Genomic DNA, 6470 nt, shown 5'->3' on the forward strand with positions numbered 1-6470 from the left:
GCTATGCAGTATCCTTTATTGAGATCTTTGCAGCCCGTATCATAACACTTTCTTCCAGATGAAGATATCAATATTGATTTCTCTAACATTCTTCAACTTACTCATTATCACTTTTCTTATGCCTCCCAACATTTTATTTGTTTTGACCACTGCTAAATATGACCTCAGTCAGCTTTCTAAGCTGATACACTTTTTTAGAATGCTGTGAATCATCTAAATAACTTCTTTTCTTCCCTTCCTCAACACAATACTTTGTAGTTATCAAAATAGAGTTTTGCTCTGCATCAGTCTGCCCATGCGATGCTGTCTAATTGTGTCTTTTGAAGTTCTTTCTAGTCCTCTCTAACCTTAATATAAATAACGTCATCTACAGATTTTGCTTCCCCCTTTTCAGATCTTTGCTTTCTTTCCAGATCAGTAATAAATATATTAAAACACAGTGAACTATTATTTTCCTTAGTAAGATTGTGATTATAACTCTAAAAAAGCTCGTTTGACAATTTTTGTGTCTCTGAGAAAGTTAGCCCATTTCCTATCTGTTTTTTAAACTCTTATTGCCATTACTTATTTTAGAATGCCAAGTAATTAAAATATGGTGGCTTAATGCCTGTTTATACTCTGGCTCCCTTTTTCATAGATGAAAAGCTATCTGTAATAATAAGAAACTTATAAAAATATTTCTATTATGAACCATGAATCTGGCATAATTATAAATTTTTTCCCACCGTAGTACAATTTAGGTTCTTAGGATGCCTGTGTTACGGAGGTTTTGGCCCATGTAATTATTTCTTGAAAGGAGAAAGATGCCTTATTAAAAAAAATGTAATTTCAAACTTTTGAAACTTGAGTTTTACATGTATAAAAAAAAAGAATTTGGTCCTTCGGACAAATCTCTGGTATTTTAAGGGTGACATCTTTCAAAAATGTTTATTGTTAACAGACTCCCCCAGTGAAACCTCTTCATTTCCCGTTACTTTCAATGGGAGGTGGGCCACCACTGATGGCATTCAAAAGCACTGCCCCTGTCTATAATCATCAAAACAAGTGATGTTCATAATTTTTTTTAGAACGATTAAGACAAGGTAGTAACCATTTTGCAGTTCCCTGGTAAGGACAGGGGAAGTCCATAGGACGGCAGGCAGATGGGAATACTCAGTGCAGTATTGCCATCTGTTGGTAGCTGCTTAGCAGAGCTGCAGAACTGCTCCACAGCCTTGGACGATGAACCGTCACGCTGACTTGCTGTAGATTATAACTGTTTTCTGCTTCCGAGAGGCTACGTTTCCTTGGCAGGGCACTTGCCCTGTACTGCTGCATTGCTGGGGAACTGGCTGGCCAGGACAGGGGCCCTCTGGCTCCCAGATCTAGCCCAAGTTGTTCAGACCCTCTTCCACATCTGAGACAAAGTCTGCAAAAGGCAGGTAGGGATATTTAAGAATCCCTCCCACCCCTCTCAGGGGGAAAGAGGAGAGAGTGGAATCTGCAAAATTTCTCTGCGTGAGTTTTAAAACCTGCAACAGACAAAAAGTATATCAAAAACACTTCCTACTTTCTAGCGAAGAAGTGTTTGTATATCATGAATCTAATCAATGACAATACTTTTTAGTACAAAAGATATGGCACAAGACCTGGAATCAGGAGTGTGGAGTTCTAGTTACAGCGACTTATTAGGAAACCCTCAGAGAACCATGTAGTGGTTCACTTTTTCAGCACTGCCAAAATTGCTCTGCAGCAAGTTTCAAGAGTGCCAAGCATCTGTACAGTGGATTCGAGATCTGATACCTCTGCACAAGATCCATCAATATCCATGGTTCCTAAACATGCACATTCAAAAATTTTGTTTTATCTAATGAACGAAAAGTCTTTATGAGGACTATATGAACCATACAATTACTACAATCAAACAATTACTACATACAGAAATTAATTACAATAGGCAAATGATAAAACATAGAAAGAACTAGCAGTGGGAGCCTTAAACAAAGGAATTGCCACCTGTGATTACTGTCCTGACCATCAAGCAAGACTTGAAAAGTATTCTGAAAAGACAAGCCCAGGAATAAAAATGACAGGGCAGAAGAAACATGGATATAATGGAGACATTTTCCACGCATATACTACCTCATGGCCCAAAGGAAAAGGGTAACTGCTGTTCTCTGTTCTGTGTAAGACCTGTATTACTTCTCCCCTTGCGAATTTTCTCCACTGTTGCAGATTCCAGGTACCCCTTTTTTCCCTCAAATCATTTAACAGATTTACCTAGCAAAGTTAAATTCAGAGCAATTTCTTCCCGTCTGTCCTTAGTATGGTTTGCTCTCTCTGTGCCAGATCTGAAGAATTTGTATCTATCACAGTCTGAGTAAAAATATTATCTCTCCTTGCAAGCCATCCATTTCTTAAAAATTTAGGGCACTTAAATTTATTAGAAATAGTTAAAAATGTAGGTATAGATGATCAGCTCATATATTTCAGAATTAGTACATTGACACAGTCAGTCCTGACCTCAAATTGCTATGTGTTTTTTTCCTGAAGCCTGCTCCAATCTCATAAAAAGTATGAGTTTCTTTGCTGATCTGAGTGAACCCTATTCCACCCGATTCACTGCAGTGAGCGTGCGATCGGGTTTCTCCCACTGCTAAAACCAAAAGCTGGTGGCTGTGAAGCACTCTGTAGATCTGTCTCCTTTTTTTGTATTTGAAACCTGGGACTGGATTTGAAAGTCTGGTCCTATTTCTTATTGTCAGTCCTCAGAAGAATCCATTCTACTACTTTCTCTGCAGCCACTCAAGTATTTTGTTTAATTAGTGGAAAACGAAAGGGGGATTCAAGACTGTGGTTTTGTTTGCTTTCATGTAATAAAATAAGTTAGTACAATGGATTTAAATGGAAGTGGAATTATATATGAAAATTTTTTATCATGCCAGAAAATTTCAATTAGGGGAAATTAACCACTTGGTTCTTTCTGATAAATTAATCATAGAGATTATCTATTAAACGTGCCACTTAACCTTTCTGCCATAAGTGCCCCAGGCAGTAGTATTTAGGCTCTACACATTCATTTGGAAATATTAATTTCTATGCAGCTGCCTTCCAAAATGGAATTTTCACTTCTCTTTTTTATAAGTAGGCCATTGTGCAGCTGTTGTTAATAGAGGCTGGCATTTGTAAAATGGTAAATCCACCATTGTACCCTATAGGTCACAAAACTGATCTCCATCAATTACAGAATATCCTTTATTAAAATGCCCTTTCTCAGCCCCAAAGGGTATCATCCCTCGCTATGATAGCCTTTGGCCTTTTTGGAATGGGAATGTGTTTCAGCCAGTTATTTTACAAGAGCTGAAGCACTGCTACGTTCACACTATCTGTCTTCCATTAGGTTAAGGTTTTGCCTTGACTCCACATTAGTGCTCCCATCTACATTAGAGCTGCCTGAAAATTAATCTTGAGGGACATTAGTATGACAGCTATCAGCTGTCAAAGAAACAGCTGTCCCAACTGCTGAACCTCCCAGGTCCAAACCCTGCGTCTCCCATCCACAATGAAATCAATTGGTCTTTTCAACATAGACAAGGCCTTACTGTCCCTGTCATGGTCAGCTGTTGCACAGCTTATGGAGAGACAAGCAACTCCTGGAACAGCTACAAACCTTATCCTGTGGTCTTTAAAGATTAGAATTAGGACCTTGGCCTGGATATCTTTCTCATATGTCATAAAATTTGCATGGTCTGCTGCAGGAGTAGTTTGAACTCTAGAACTGTCTGAGGCATGATACCCTATATCCTAGGGAAAGAAGAGAGGAAGTAAGAAAGGAGGAGGTCTAAGGAAAGAAAATATGAATGGCAGATAGTTTATAAACTTTAAGGCTAATGAAATGAGAGAGAATATCTCAAAATCCTAGAATAAAGTACTACGAAAGAAAGTAAATGGAATTTACATTATGTGAGCAGCAAACACATTAGTTACGAGTAACAAAATAAGCGTTTCAGAAAGCAGAAACGGTAGCAAGACATTGATGTTCAATCACAGTTTGTCCCTACTGTGAAACAGAATTAATACATTATTGATTACATTATTGATTACCTGAGTCTATACATTCTTGTGCAGATACAATGAAGTATGAGAAGAATGCTTGTAGATTTGGGATGTGAAGCCAACAAAATCCTGCTGACTTTGGGTTTGGCTTGGATAAACTTGAAGATCTTCAAGGTTTAAGGTCTGGAGGATTTGGAGACAATTCAAGTAGTGCAAGGACCGTGACAAAAGACAGAGAAGGGGAAACAAAATTGAAGAGAGCTGTGTTGAAACTTGGGCTAAGGTACAGTTGTGCTGCGTAAGGATGTGGGATTCACATTTCACGTGAAAAGGAAAAGAACAATTACAAGATTGATGATTGCTATGTGATCAGAGTAGTAAGAAGCTACAGAGCTATACTGTGATTTGGCAGTTTGGAAAGGAAGTGGAAAAGTGAGGTGAAAAAAAGAGAACTATAGTAATGAATGAGGATTTAAGAAAGGAATCGTTGAAAGACATTTTAGCAGGTCAAGTACAAGAGGCAGTGAAATCCTGAATGTGAAGAGTAACACCTGAGATACCACCCAAGTTTTACAGTGAAAGGCAGGACAGGGGAATTGTCAATTTTGAAACAATAAATGCAGAAAAGCAGAAAAGACATCATCATCATGTAAGAAAATAACAGGATAGCGGGGAGGACCTGCAAGAGGAGTGAATGTAAATTTGTATATGTGGCAGACCTTCAGCTTGAGGCTAGTCGGTAGGAAGAGGGGAAGGTGCTCTGAGAACAACAACTACTGCTGATAGCAGGAGAGAAACTCAGGAAAAATGTACGTTAAGGGATCTCTGTTGAGACCACTTTAATGAAATCCCATTTGCCCTGATTGGAGAAAAATCAGACAGGTAAGTCAGGAGTGTTTCATGGCTGGCTATCAAATGCTGTCAGTAAGGCTAACATTTTAAAAAGGGTATTTGTTCTCTCCCTATGACTAATAGGAGATATCTATTAGGCCAAAGAACTTTACATCCTGGGTTACCATGTGACTATGAACAGGAGTCTAGGATTATTGAGGGGTGTATCATGAAGGCCTTGGAAAGGAAGGAAAATGTGTGAAGTTTACATGGCAATGTGTACAATGACCTAAGTGTCCTCTTAAAGACCTTCTGGGCACTTGTGTGCTTCTTTGTGGGATCAAGTCCATAGCTGCTACTTGTTGTTTCACTTTCCTTCCTTCAACGAAGGTAGGCAGGGAACCACATGCATTCATGGATGGTCAGGTAGATTTGGGCACCATGAGAGAAGCAGCTTTGCCTTGGAGAAATTGCACAAACCTATGACTGGCAGGGATGAGAGGGGCCTCCAAAAATGTAAAAAAAATGAAAACGTATAAGGCGATTAAAATTTATTTTGCTGAAGAAAAAGGCTTTGGCCTATTAAACAGTTAAGTCTGAAAAAGTAAATCTTTGGAACAAGTGAGTGTGAGCTAAGGAAGGACTTTTTTTAGACAGTCTGTTATCGCTATACCAGAGGTACACACTTGTTAATATAATTAAGGATCAATTAATAATATTTGTTGTTCAGCAGCAAGGAAAAAATGCTGATTCTGCTGCTTAAGACTCAGGCTGTGATTTTAGTAATCTGCGCCAAGTTCATGCTCTGTGACTCTGATTTAGGCACAGATCCATAAAGGGGCTTAGCTGCTTAAAATACGACTTCACTGCGATTTATTCACCTAAGCCGCAGAGTGCAATCTCTGCAATCTGACATGCTCCTGTACACGCCCGTGTTGAAACAACATTCTGCTTTTATGCCCAGAACAGCCTTTTTTCCCCCCCGAAGCCGGGCGCAGCTGCGCGCCGGCCTGCCCTGGCCTGCCGTGCGTCCAGCCCCGGCTCGGCCCCTAAGCTCCTTACGCAACGGCCGGGGAAAGCCAAGGCTCTGGGCGCAGCCGACATGTCGTGCAGGGAACGTCTCGAGCAGCTGGCAGATGATGCCAGCAAAAAGGGTGGGCGCCCCTTTGGGGGGTGCAGGACAGGTTTCGGGATGGCGCTGATGCCGAGCAGGGGTTCAGCGCCACATCCCATCCCTGCGGCCTGGTGCCGGCCCCAGAGCGGAGCGGCGCTTCCCTCACCGCGCTCCTCGGTCTCCGCCTCGCAGGGCCGGGCCCTGCGGCCGACACGGTTAGAAATGAACCCCGAGGAGGCGACGCTGGTTTTAACCAGGGCAGCTCCCTGCGCGCCAGGCCCTGATGCCGCCGCGGCGGCCGCCCGCGGGCGAGCAGAGCGGTCAGCGAGGTCCCCGCCGCCTCGTGAAAGGCGAACCGCTCACTCGGGGCGCGCGGCGCAGCGCCCAGGGCCGGCCACCCCTCCGCGAGGGCCACTAGCCCTGCCCGCCCCGCCGCTGCGGGCCTCCCCCCTGCGCGGGACCGGCGGGCGGAGCGCTGCCCCCCCACCCC

The sequence above is a fragment of the Rissa tridactyla genome, chromosome 4, assembly GCF_028500815.1.
Source record: "Rissa tridactyla isolate bRisTri1 chromosome 4, bRisTri1.patW.cur.20221130, whole genome shotgun sequence".
Lineage (NCBI taxonomy): Eukaryota > Metazoa > Chordata > Aves > Charadriiformes > Laridae > Rissa > Rissa tridactyla.